The sequence below is a fragment of the Vanessa atalanta genome, chromosome 21, assembly GCF_905147765.1.
Source record: "Vanessa atalanta chromosome 21, ilVanAtal1.2, whole genome shotgun sequence".
Classification (NCBI taxonomy): Eukaryota; Metazoa; Arthropoda; class Insecta; order Lepidoptera; family Nymphalidae; genus Vanessa; species Vanessa atalanta.
The window spans coordinates 1,256,208-1,271,726 of NC_061891.1; positions in this window are offsets into that span (position 1 = coordinate 1,256,208).

The window sequence follows — 15,519 nt, forward strand, 5'->3', positions numbered from 1 at the left end:
GACCGTTACTTAGGATTGTTTAGTCTTCCTAGTTTAAGACTAAATGTTTATACGAAGGCGGTGCGAAGTTTTTATTATGATGTGAAAATGATAACGAGGTATGTTTTGAAGATTTACTATTTTAAATTCTAGTTTAGCTCCTTATGTCAACGTTGCTTAGTCTACTTAGATGCTTGACAAAAGCTGGCAAAACTATAATAGATACTAAGGAGTACTTAATTTTGTGTGTAACTTTAGTAGATTCACAAAAAGTCTATAGAAAAGTCCAAAGTTCATACCAATTCTTCAAATACACATCACAGTAGTTTCCAATTTTCAAGTACTGAAAAGAAGATAAACACATGATAGAATTTCAAATAACATATTTATATGTATTTGGTTAGATGAACTGATTAGTAAAAATCCGTAAATTTCTGTCTGTTTATAGCTTAACTAAATCATTTAATGATTAAAAAATTCTATTAGCCAGGTCAGTCAGTATTTAAAATCATTTCACAAAAAAAAACAACTGAGTTTATTTTGCTGGTACGTATCAGATCGGTAGTATTTATTGACGACCAATAAGCAAGTGTAAGTTAGAATTAAACATTTCTTTTGTTATTTACTCTATAAATTTGTATATTGTATTATTATACATAAAGTGAAATCTGAAGAAGTTCATAATTGGTAGTAAGTCGTCTGGTATTAAGTTTATGACTTCAACACTCACCTGCCCTTTAATTATGCGTACAATGTTTATTTAGGCTTTTAAGTATTGTCAATATTTGCGTGTGAAAAATATGAAATACAGTTTTGTATAGAAGAGCGTTCCTATTGCCCTGAAGGGTCAAGTCTGGTTGAATATACGGCATTGTCAGACTGATGATACTGTTGTTAGCTTGCATATAGTTTTGTTGGTATGACTATATGCTTCTTATTAAAAGATTAGTTCTAAAGCTTTCCGATATATTATGGAATATAACATATTAAGTAATGTTTCATACACTACCAATTTAAATGGTTGTTTGTGACCACTTATGATTATGAAGCACAATTGTCCTTCTGTATTGCTTTATTTAAAGAGTGTTGATGAAAATATTTCTCTATTTGAAATGAGAAAAAGACATAGTACAAGGATCTATCCTTACGATGATATTTCTTCAGTGTTTAACAACAGAAGATTTGTAATACGACGACGTTTAAAAAAAATTTGGTGAACCGTGAAGGGAGTTAGATTAGGCCTTAGGATAAGATCTATAAGTTAGGCTTATTATAGGATTAGATAGTTAGGATTAGGAGTTAGATTAGTTGTATATATACTTAATCAGGTCAACTATTTACTATATTTTAGGCAATATATGCTACTTTGTATTTAAAGCATTGTGTGTTGTTAATCGTTGTTGACATTTTTTACTTTATTTTTGGAGGAATTGACGTTAATCTGTATCACGAATTTCTGCTTAGGTTATATAAAAGCATTTTCAGTAATAAGCTCAGATATATTGGTACCAAGCTATGAATTACACGGAATTTCTATATAATAATAACCCTTATGTTTAGAGAGGCGTATAGGTCACATTCGAAAATGGAATGAAAATTCATCCTTGGTAAAAAAAACATTACCAATATTCTTTCCAAGAATGTATTATGTATGTTAAAGCTTTATTGTACTTTTTTGTAGTTAAGTACATACATGTGTCTTATGTATAAACCAAACATTCATTCAATTCCCATTGAAGCGTGAAACTGCGCCGACATTCCTTTGCATACGGCTTGCATATTACATGAGCTTGAATTTCGTGAACCAGACTGTTGTCAAATCGTCCGTAAGATGTCTTGTTACATTTGTATTGTGTTGTCGTATATCTTATCATCCCTAAGATGTACGTAGATAAACATTTATATTTTTAACGCTTCACACTTTAACAATATAAAATTATATTTTTGTTGGAGGATTATGTGGATGGGGACTTGATACCGATTAGATATTGGTGATAGGGCAAGCCCGTCTGGGTAGGTACCAACCACTCATCAGAAATTCTACCGCCAAACAACAGTACTCAGTATTGTTGTGTCTTAGTTTGAACGGTGAGTGAGCCAGTGTAACTACAGGTACAAGGAACATAACATCTTAGTTCTCAAGGTGAGTGGCGCATTGGCAATGTAAGGAATGGTTAATATTTCTTACAACGCCTATGGGTGATTACCATCAGGTGGCCGTTTGCTCGTCCGCCAAACTATATCATATTCACATATACCGATCAACTTGTTGATCAACCGTTGAAAATTTATGTTATGTACACTTCTAATTTCTACCAAGCAACACATAAAAAACATGATAGTTATCCACTATGGGTTAACAAGTTACAAATAACAGAAAAAAATAATTTAAAATTGATCGTTGCCAGATGAACTTAAACCATTTAAAAAAAATTCCTTCATTGAATTTTATACCAGTTCCATTTGACAGATTAACCAGAAATTATGCATATGTCTTTATGCTGATGAAGCCAATAGGCTTTAGGTGCTCTTCGATTTATTAAGAGAACACAGCCAATTCCCAGACTTTGATTTGCTACGTTCATTTTTTCGTCATAAAACCCTAATCCCTTATAAATGGATGACGTGTAAGACGTCGAGATCGGCGGCTTTATGCCTAGCCACTAGACCAACAAAGCGATCAGAGGTTGTGGAATAATTGATGAGTTTAAATGGTCCCTAACTAACACTCAGTATCAGGCTCGTTAAATTGTTTAATTGACTTAGTCATTTCCCTACACATTCTGTGAATCAATTCGAATAACAGGTTTGTATTCTGCACGATTGTGATTTGTTATTTTTAAATATTATATGTATTTAAAATTAACAATTATTGAAACGCTTCGAGCACTGTAATTATGTTTCATTGTCTAACGATTTTATGTGCATTTCCGGATGTAAATATCATTAAACTGATTGCCTCAGTCATCTAGTGGCTAGATAAGAGGCCTTAGATCACGAGGTATTGGGTTCTAATCCCAAAAGTTGTTGCGTTTTTCTGTCGAAATATTCTCAGTAGCTGTCCGGTTTCTGGGCTTGTTGGAAGTTTGAAATGTATACATTCCCTTGTCTCGTGAACATGAAAGCCATTGGTCAGGCACCTGAAATCTTTCCGGTCGTGACCTATTAGCCATCCCATCGAAATATGAGAATGAAGACGTAGAGGGTCCCTTAAGATTAGCCATCGCGGAGGCGCCTTTTCAATATTTATTTGTTACCAACATACAGGAAATATTCATTAACTCTAAAATTACATAGAGTTCATGAATTTGCGCCTTTAGTTTTATCATTACAGTGGAAATTATATTGAAGACGTAAGTAAACGACGATAGATAATAATGCTTATAGGAAAATAAAATTTGTGCTACTTTGGGAGAAACAGTAAGTGGAAGTTGATTCCATAGTTTGGCAGGTGAAAAAATGATTTTCTTCTCTCATCATTCATTTGTTGAGGATGAAATCAGGTACATGGTATTCATTCGAATTATCCTTCCGAATACTCTCCATTATATAGTAAATTATGTAACCAAAACGAAAATGACGGATACACCTTAAAATGAACATTAAATTAAATTCGGCACTATACGTCCTCATTGTATCACATAACACAATGACTTAATTTGTATTTCACCGAGTCTCAAAATTCACCGGAACAATGCCGCTGTTTTCAGTTAACCCTACACGTACCCAATAAACTTAATGGCTCAACTGTAATGACAAAGGCGCCGTGAGCCGAATTCCAGTTGTGATTACATACCGTAATGACGGAATCACCGCAGTGGTCCGGCCTAATGTTGCGGTTCGGATATTTTTATGCAATTAGTGTTACAACGCGGGCAATGAAGCTCTGACCCCAACTGCTTGTAGAACTATTCGTAAATCAGGATTGGGCGTTTCGTTTACTGAAATGTTTGTGATATTTTTGTTATTTATTTGATCTACTAGTCAATTATTAATTGTTCCGTCTAATTGTGCTTACTTTAGGATACGACGGATAGTTTTGACATACAATTATTATTATGTTAACACGGTTACTCTTTTTGATTTAATAAAGGAAAGCAGTTGGGAAGGCAACGAAGGAAGAAGTTATACTCAAACAGTAATACTTAGTATAGTTGTGTTCCAGTTTGGAGGGTGAATAAGGCAGTGTTATAATAACAGGTACAGGACACATAATATCAGTTCCCAAAATTGGTGGTACATTGTGGTTGTAAAGGAGGATTTACATTCCTAACAATACCATTATCTATAGGCTACAGTAATTACACAATCAGGCTGTTCGATAGCCAGTCAGTATTTTTAATAAAAAAAAAATTAGACGAAATCCATTCGACGATTGCCAAAGCGCTTTCGAAATTCGCTATCCTCTAAATTAATCAATTATTTACGTGATAAATCAAATAAATCCATACATTTTAGCTTCTAGAATTAAAATCGACGATCGCTATCTGAATTTCTCGAAAGGCCCACTGATACCAATTACTAAACATAAGTATAAGTATTTGATTCATAAGTAAATAAATTTAAAACCCATTTTGGAATCGGAGCATAGTGTAGATATGACCTTTTGTATTGACAGAAACGTTACGCCTGCGGGCTGGATCTATTAGATTATCGTAAACAGGAATACCAAGTGCCAAATGAATACGCTCCTTAATTATGATAAACACAGCATAACGGAGTCACCGCAGTGGACCGGACTAATGTTGCTTTAAAACCGTAATCGTGATGTCGCTGTCACCATTACTTAAGTTGAACAAATACGATAGTCCAACCGAGTGTATTACCATCCGTCTAGATTTATTACGAGTCTACTATCTCAAGTATACCGCAATTGCATTCGTACTTTAATCTTGAAATATATTAAATGTAAAAAGTCTAAAATGCGGGTGTAATTATCCCACTGCTGGGCTTAGCCTTCAAAACCTTTTAGTGGAGAAGGCTACTTTTATTTTTTCTCTTGTAAGTCTCTTTCAGTAGGGTTGCCTGGAAGAGATCACTACTTAGTGATAAGGCCGCCCTTTGCATACTTTTGTAGTGATTTTGATTTTAAGCTTTTTTCTTGTATTTTGTTTATTTTCTGTGTGCAAAAAAGCTGTTTATTATTATTATTATTATTTTATGGATGACATAGGTATGCAGAGCTTTTTATTACACATACCCGGATTTTATCATTATTTTTAGATTCTCATGTGTTTTATTTTGTAATAATTTACCTAGAATAGACTCATTAATATTTAATTTATTATCGTATTTTCATCTTGATTGAAAGAAGAAAATAATCTAATAAAAACAACTAATCGAATTAAATTTTGTTATAATATGATTATTTAATTCGTCTCGTTTTAATTTTACTAGGACACACATTTTTAATATTAAATAATCTCGTTAAAACTGTTGCTTTTGCGATTGAATTTTTTTTATTCGTACTTCTTTTTATATTAGCTTTTGTGTAGTATTATGAGAAGGTACTTCTGTTTGCGCACACTGTCGCTTGTTAATATTATAATTTGTCCCGCTGAGTTTCTTAGCCTTAGAAAAAAGATCGTTGTATATTGTTGTGTTCCGGTTTGAAGGGTGAATGAGCCAGTGTAACTACAAGGCACATAGGACATAACATCTTAGTTCCCAAGGTTGGAGGCGCATTGGTGATATAAGAAATGGTTAATATTTCTTACAGCGCCATTGTCTATGGGTGGTGGTTACCACTTACATTCAGGTGGCCTTTGCCATAAAAAAAAAGATGTTAAGGAAGGACGTGCTATCCTGAGTGAATAGATCCATAATGACGTGCAAAACGTAACAAATCAATATACCTCGTAGTTAGTGGGTTATGGACAGAATGATGTCCGGCTGTGGCGTATACGGTATAACGTATGAACAGTTCGGTGTAGTCCTGATAACTACATGTCATAGTGTTAAGCGAAACTGTTTTTGTATTTTGAATTTAGAATGTTTTCTTTTTATAACTTTAATATGTGTAAACAGTCTTAAGTTGACAATCATCTCTGTTGTAAAGTTAATAATATATATGAGTACGCATATGAGTTTCTGAAATATTACGATTGAGTAACAACTGAGTTTCTTGTTGGTTCTTCTCGGTAGAATCCTTATCACGACTTGGTATTAGCTTCTCTTAATATAGTTTGTTAAATGACGATTCAAAAGCGCTTGTAAAAGCCTACTTGAATAAAATATATTTATATATATAGTACCTACATTTATACATACACAGTACAGTATATTTTAATTTTAGACTAATAATAAAATCTGTATTAAAATTTAAAATTTTAGAAACATTAAAAAAATTTAATCAATCGCTTCCGCTCCCGCTCCCGCTTCCACTGTGATCAAATCTAATCTCAATTACGTGGCGGTTTCTAATTACGTGTCGGCTCGTCTCATTATTAGCGGGTAGTTCAACGTCATTGGTGTTTATACACTAATTAATGTTTATTTATTGAATTAATTATTTGCAATTAATGAGTTTTGATCATGTGAACATTATTTTTGATACTGACATATGTTAGTAGGTCGGGTACATTAGTGTTTTATATTTTGTTGTTAAATGAACCCGTGTTTTGTCACGACCTTAATTTATCTGAGTCTACCCAGTAATTGCTGCCAATTAACTAAATACCTATAAATTAGCGTTACACGTGTTATTTTATCTAGCTGATGTCTTTCGAAGGTTCATATCAAGTATCAGAGTTAAAATAATTGTGTCTGATTATTGAGGTCAAAGTTAGTTATATACCGTATTCGTCTTTTGTTTTTTTTTCTCGATTTAGTGATACGAATTTTTAGACAATCGATTTATTGGTTGATTTGATTTATCTGGATTTAAAATTTAATATTAGTAGGACTTTGTGCAAGTCTCGGTAGGTACCAATACCGCCGAACAGTAATACTTAGTAGTGTCGTGTTCAACGGGTAAAAACAATGTAATTACAGGTACAAAGGATAACCAAACTTAGGTCCCCATAGGTGGTGGTGCCCTAATTAAAATTATTTTTGATAGCAAATCCAGTTGTGTATGTATCCGTGGGAGGTTATGTGCAAAATTCCAGGCGAAGCAAATATGAATGTTTTGTTTTTTGGCATTTGGGGACGAAACATTCAAACCAAATTTGAAAGGTGGCAGGGCTTTGTGCAAGCCCGTCTGGGTAGGTACCACCCACTTATCAGATATTCTACCGCCAAACAGTTATACTTAGTCTTGTTGTATTCCGCTTTGAAGGTTGAGTGAGCCAGCGTTACTACAGGCACATGGAGCATAACAGCTTAACTCCCAAGGTTGGTGGCGTATTGGTGTAATGTATCATCACTAACCTTAGGAACTCAGACGTTATCAAAGTCAAAATATACTTTATTCAAGTAGGCTTTTACAAGCACCTTTGAATCGTCACTTAAGAAACTATATTAAGATAAGTTACCACCGGATCAGAATGCAGATTCTGAAGAGAAGAACCGACAAGAAAGTCAGTAGTTACTCTTATTCAACATTTAAAAATACAAAGTCATGTTAGTTAAATACAATTATATATGTATATAATACACCCTGCCTGGAAATCAAAAAGTATTAGCTCCATACTTTTATATCATGATCTATATAATCTCGTATTGAATAATATGCCTTCTTTACCAATGTATTTTTTACAAATTATTTGAATTTGTGAATCGGCAAAGTTAAAAATATCTGCAGAATTTTATTATATTATATTAAAGGGTACTGATTATATCCCTTGTACCTTTAGTTGCATTGCAGATTGTTCTTGTAATTAAAAATATTAATAAGCTTTAGAGTGTACTTGAATAATCGATGTTCTACAATCCGTCTTTCACTTTTTTTCCTGAGTAACTCACATATTCTTTGTAGAATTGTCACGGGATGACGATTTTTGAACGTATTGCCTTCATAGTACGTTATAGTATATCAGTAAACATATTACAAACAAAGTACGAAGGAAATAGTTCTAATTGAATTTCTTCACTCACAAAAATTGTTTTTGCGGCCTAACGTATAAATGACCTCCATAAAAGAGCTCATATTTTGTTCAACTGCGAGCTCAAATTAATTAGAGCGAGCGTCGGAACAAACGGCTGTAAAGGTTTACAGAAAAATTTATTGTCTAACTATTGCGGAACTTCAGAGCAGCGTGTGAAACTGTTGGAAAATCTTTCCTCTGGTATTTACTTAGCGAGATTACAGAAATTACTTGGTATTTGATAACGTTTAAGGATGTCATTGAATTTTAGAATCTACTAACATTATAAAGGCGAAAGGCGAAAGAAAAATGTATGGATGTTTGTTACTCTTTCATGCAAAATTACTGAATTGATATTAATGAAACTTCACAATAATGTAGCTTATACATCAGGATAATGCATAGGCTATAATTTATAAAGATATGTACATATAACCACTAGTGAAAACTAGTAATGAAAAGACATCCATTTCGTGAGATGATGTGACGTCATCGTGGACGTTAAGACGGAAAATTCGGCAATAGTCAACCTATCTGAGAAATGTAGTAACTATAATTCTTCATAAAGTAAATATGAAAAGGAGAAAGTACTGATAGGTTCAGCACATATTATATAATATTGTGTATAAAAATATATGGACATACAGACAGAAAGTTTCGTGCTCTAAACGACACAAAATAAATACTTACAAAAAACAAAAGTAAAGTATTACTATGTAAATATCTCACTACATTTTAAATTTCAAGATTTATCTGGATTATGGGAAGTCAAATCCGACCCGACTGGAAGAAATTCAAACGCAAGACCGAGACTTTATTGCTTTCTAAGGTGCTAGAGAGTAAGAATAACTTTTTGCTGAGCTGACTTGGATTTCGAACCCAAGTACAACCAAGGTCTGCTTTATACGTAGCCACTACACCAATGAGGCAGTCAAAATTATTATAAAATTGACCTGGGTAAAATCTGGATGTCATAAATATAATATGAATTTAAACTCTTGATATTTCATAGCTTAAAAGTTAAATTAGCCTTTTATATAAAAGCCTAGCCAATACCCATATTAATAAATTGCGTCCGTCATCGTCAGCATCCTAATTGACATTCAGCTAATGCATCTTCCGTTCATAGAATAGAGAAAAGGCTGAATAAAAAGGCTAGGCTGTTAAATGGATGGTTATTTGAGTTACGATACAATATACAATAAATAGGCTAAAGGAATCTTATCATTTCAAAAGTGGGAGATTAATATTTCCATACAGACTTTTTATATAAATCCTGCAAATGATATGAGGATCTTAACCCTTAATTTACTTTTGCTTTTTATTTAATAAACCTAATCTAATACAATATATTATTAATATCTATTCATACGCCTCGTTATGAAAATAGTCTTCGTGCGGTAATCAATATTGAGTCTCACTTGATCTCTCATGCGGCTAGCTGCCAAGATAAACTGAAAATGATCTTAGGAAGTTTGGTTGCGATAAGTGTCTTATACGGCCAACGTATTATAGACTAGCAGCTTGTCCCGACTTCGTACGTGTAATTCATATAAATTACCAAAATTACCATGAATGCGTACAAATTTCAGATTTCTAAAGACAGTAGATTTGCCTTGATAAACAAGACAAGCGATTTTATAATTATGGATATATGATTTCCCTAGTTTAGTAAATATTATCTAAGTGCTTTCATAGCACTTGTGTATATATATTTTATGTAGTTTTAATCATAGACAGTGTTGATCTTTGTATTTATTTTCATACATGATGGCATCAATATTTGACAGGTGATCGGACTAGTGTAGCGTCGTGTCAATGTTTGTTAAACACTATAAAATTATTGTGGAGTCACTTGACCCCACGTCTGCGACAATTCGCCTTTTAGTCTCATAATTTTTATATTGTTATAATGTAATTAAAAAAAATAACAAATCTTAATAGATCTTGCCTAATATAAATAAAGTACTTCAAGTAAATAAAGAATATTATACATAAGAAAATGTATTTGGTGGTTTGCCTTATTTCCCGCAAGTACGCAGTGACGGATCGACGCTATTATAAGATTTTATTTAACTAGCAATGTTTGTTTGTTAGCTGAAATCCTACAAGCTGAATTAGACTCAATCCTCTTATTACGATGGTTTAGTTTCTATTATCTTGCATTCATGTTAAGCTTGATCTGATTCTTCATTCAAGATCAGCTCCAGACGAAGTAACTCTTAAATTCCCTGGTCTGGAGCACCATGGCTTGTTTTTAAAAATCGTTATTAGTATTTATTTATTTATTACATATATAGTTCACGGGTGTTCGGCTGACAAATTTCACAGCAGTGAAGCTGCAGGGAATTATTGACTGCTAAAATCATATCATGTTTATTTGCTTGGTTAAATTTACTGCTAAGGCTTGAACCTTTTCCACTGCGTTACTCCAATGTCCTTGAATATATAATAACATTTCGTTCCACACTTGAAGCTCTCCTGATGATTAATTCTTCCATGTGTTTTTATAACTAATAATAATAAATATTTCCAAAACGTGTCAAATTCGTTTGATCGATGGTAGGGCTTTGTGCAAGGTAGGTACCACCCACTCATCATATATTCTACCGCCAAATAACAGTACTCTGTATTATTGTGTTCCGGTTAGAAGGGTGAGTGAGTCAGTGTAATCACAGGCACAAGGGACATAACATTTTAGTTCCCAAGGTTGGTGGCGCATAGGTGATGTAAGAACCTTTGTCTATGGGCGGTGGTGACCACTTATCATCAGGTGGCCCTTATGCTCGTCCGCCAACTAATGCCATAAAAAAAAAATGATTTCTCAAATTTAACACTAGCAACATTGTAAGTTAGTAAGATGAAAAATAAATTCTAAGGCATTCAAAAGCATGAAATTAGCAATAATATGTATTATGAGCTTACATACAGATGTTGCATAATATTACAAGGAACGGCCTACAGTCTTCAACACCAGTCTTATTCAGTAATACGACGAACCAATTCACATGGATGTGTGAACGTGTGCCTTTTTGCTGTCAAAGAGGAAAAAAATACATGATTATTGTTATGATATTATTTCAAGATCACTCGTACATTAAACGTCTCTCCGACGCTCCTACCAATATAACGTGACACATAGATTATTGTTTCTGACAGATTGATCTCTGTATATTACACGGATTTACGTCATAGCGCGTTTTTATCGTTGTCACTCGCGCGTGACATATTGCTTTATGTGTTGGTGTTATTGAAACAGCCGTTGTTTTAGGGCACTTTATACACTATCGAATTGTATTTTTTAAGAGCCGAGATGGCCCAATTTTTCCAACGCGTACATCCTAAACGATGATTGCGGGTTTAAACCCAGGAAACTACCACTGAATTTTCATGTGCTTAATTTAAATTAAAAAACATCGCGAGGAAATCTCCGTGTTTCTTATTTCAACAAAATTTTGTCACATCAGTATCCTCCAATTCGCATTGGAGCAGCGTGGTGGAATATGCTCCAAACCTTATCCTCAAAGGGAGAGGAGGCCTTAGCCCAGCAGTGGGAAATTTACAGGCTGTTAATGTATAATATATATAGGCAAGTTATAAGTAGTCATCACTGACCATGGAGGATGGCGTTGTAAGAAATATTAACCATTCCTTACATCACCAGTGGTCCAACTTTGGAGCTAACTTCTTTATGTTTCGTGCCTATAGTTACTTGTGTCATGGCTCACTAAGCCTTGAAACCAGAACACGATTCTGCTAAGTATTGTTATTTGATGATGAATATGTGATTAATCATATTTAAGCGTCAATAGCGCAATGGTTTACGGGCCGCCTGCCTATGCAAAAGGTCGCAGGATCGATCCTGACCCCTTGGCTATTGTCTTCCCCAAATTAATCATAGTAATTCCTTAATTAATTTGGGATATTAATAGTATTATTTTTAAAAAGAAAAAAAAAATTAGGTGGTACCTACCCAGACGGACTACTTCCCCTTTTTTTTAATTTTGATACTAATTTTCAACTCTTACGTTCTTGAGAATTTATTTTAATTATATATTTAAAACTGCAAAGTTGTCGTAGTATAGTAAAGTACTGAGCTTTTATTAATGACGGAAGGTTAAACATATTTAATTAATATTTTGGATCGATATCGTCCACCACTGTTACTTGACTTTAAATTGAAAATTACCAACGTGTGGCATTGCACTTATTGCACGTATCATTCAAAGGTAATTTAATTAAACACACGTATTAATATAGATCATCTATTTTCTTTAAATCTCTCGTCGTATACAAGCAAAATGTGTTAATTTCCGCGCTTGTACGTATAATAATTATTATATAAGTTTATGGTTTAAGTTTTCCGCAAGCACATCGGTAGTTACCGCTTCGAACTTATTAGCGCGTTGATTATAACAAAAAATATATGGTCTATTACATCGTATGCTGTTTTTTTATTACAAAATGTTGTTTAAGGTTACTTACCTATTAGAACGACGACCTCCGTGCTCGAGTAGTGTGTACACCGGTTTTCATGGGTACCCCACTCCGAGGACCCGAGTTCGTTCCCCGGCTGAGTCGATGTAGAAAAAGTTCATTAGTTTTCTATGTTGTCTTAGGTCTGGGTGTTTGTGGTACCGTCGTTACTTCTGATTTCCATAACACAAGTGCTTTAGCTACTTACATTGGGATCAGAGTAATGTATGTGATGTTGTCCAATATTTCTTTGTTTATTTATTTAGAATGTCTTTATCAAATTTCAAAATTCCAGTTCAACCGAATCAATTGATCTGAATTATTGATCATACTTATGTGCTGGTGACAATATAATAGTTCTTTTTAATATTCAAGGGCAAACGAGCAAAGTATCCACCTATACCCATCAGTTGGTGATCATGGTCGCCCATCGGCAACTGGTAACTGTTTCATAAGGTATGTTGTTGATGTGTTGCTGTTCTTGAAGTAACCTGATCGATGTAAATATTCAATTATTTTCGTATATTTTTGATATATACAAAATTATATTTGTTATAAATAATACAAAGTTACTTTTAAAAGAAAAGAAAAAGGAAAAAAGCATGTAATTTTGTTTATTTTTTAATAGTTGAATTTATAACTCATTTGAAACGCCTAGAGACTCATTTCATTTCCAAGGTGTGTCACGGTAAGTAGTGATTATGATAATATATTTAAGCACGTTTCTTAAAGATATTGAATTTTTTGCAATTGAATATTTTTGTATGTAAAGAAACGTCGGTTTGTGGGGAGCCTTTTGGAATTGCGACGAGATGTGTTATTCTCTTGATTATAGTGTACGTGTTGAAGGTCTGTCGTGATGGGATTGGAATGAGATATTTTGTCATTATACGAAATTTTTATCAATACTAATATTATAAAGAGGTCAAATTTGTTTGTTTGTATGTAGAAATAATGATCCTTGTATGTAGAAATAGTGACCCCCTGCTCGTTTGCCACCTATAGCATTGAAAAATAAGAACTTAAGAGGAAAGCAGGACTTTGCCCAGTAGTGGGACATATAATGACGGTTATCCTCTATGACCTTAAATAGCCCATTATTCAAAGTCAAATTTAAAGAAAAATGAATACTGTAAACGTATATCAATTATAAATAATAAATTCTGTTGTTCATTGTGCAGTATTATTATGAGGTCACGCGTGGTAAGGGTCAGTCACATCCGAAACGGACCAGGTATGTAAATTTAGCCACATAAATTATATGCCGGGCGGCCCTTTAACAAGATGTCAAGTGAATGTTCGCTTTGAATTACGCGTGTATATAAATCTTTCAGTAGAAATGTTCCGACGTAATGGCATTTTTTTGTTTGACATAACATCAGGGCAAGCATCTAGTTTTTATGTGCCTAATTTGTTTTTTCCAAATAATCTCGTGCTCGGTGAAGGAAGATATAATGGAAACATTTGTATCGAATTGGATATCTACCACGATTTTGGCTACAGCGGCCATTGTCAAGAGAGAATTGGAATCTGCAGCTTTATAAATTGAGCACCTAACGAAGATGGCTCAATGGTTAGGGCGCGTTCATCTAAGCTGTTGATAATTGGTTTATGGCAAATCATATACCAAAAATTTATTTCCAAATTTTTTTTATCAAGCAAAAACCAAAATAAATCATAATATTATTTAGTTCTTTTACGAGCTCTTATGTCCTATGTACTTAACTATTATTTACTTGCAATAAACAAACTTTACATGCAAGCTTAATTTTTATTGATACATGAACATGTGTCCTGGTTACCATAAGAAAATGCGTCATAGAACGTGGACGTGAAACGCCATATTAGATATGCAGAACCCAGTTATCTGGAGACAAAAGAATTCGCCTTTTATCATATCTAGCACGGAACCCAGCTAAGGGGTCCTTAAAATATAAAGCATTAAATTTGAAAAGGTCCCATTATGATCGTTAATTGTACATCAGGTGTTATCTCATTAGCGTTTAAGCGTTCTCGTAAATAATTATCGTCTTTCAGGAATTTCACACGTGACAATTCGCTATACACTTCTACACACAATTTTCCTGATACAATTGATACAATAAAGAAAATTCTGATTGCAATTAAAGTGTGATGAGGCTTAGACTGGCCGCGTTGGTCTAGTGGACGCAATTACCAAGTATCCGATATTATTCAGTTTTCCTGTGATTCTCGGTAATGTATCGGAGTGAGGAAGTTTCCTGCTTTAAGCTTCCGTGAATCGTAAAAACTTATCTGTATCCGTTCTTGTCAGATTGCTTCGGACTATGAAAGTTTACCTGGGTTTTGGAACAATAATAATTTTGCAGAATTGAGTCGGTGAGATTAACTGTTATTCCGACTACATTATTAGAAGGACTACAAAAAGGATGTAAGAATTAATTAGAAAACTTCAATTAATTGCGGTTGTGCGTGCCTTGCCGTGACTCTTATCCGAAACAAAGTTCCAGAATTCATGGGCTTAATGTGGATTCACCAATCTGCATCGGAGCACCGAAATTCTTAAGTTTCAAGTCCCTTTGCCCAGCAGTGGCATATTAACAGGACACAACTTAACTACTTTGGGGTTATATGCTTGTCTTGATATATATCTAAACCGCAACGGAAATCTCTCCATATTCCAATTACCATTAATCTTTTTAATGCTGTTTTATGCTTTCAACCAGTATTATTCCAGGAAAAAGGGACTTAACAGCGATTTAACAGATTTAGGAAAAGGTGAGTCCGATGAAGAAAATACCGTATCATACATTTTCATAACATTGTTCTTCAATTTTTTTTGTATCGATCTTAAAATTTAGACTTTAATCATTCAACATACAGCCCAATTTACAACTTCCATGCAGACTCATTCATATTGTATACATATAAATACAATAGATTGATAAAATAAAAATCCTAAAACTTAAATTGAAAAACGAAAAAAAAAAAGCAAATATAAAAGATACTAAATGGTTTTATATATTTATCATATGAATAATCACAAAAGCAACTTCGC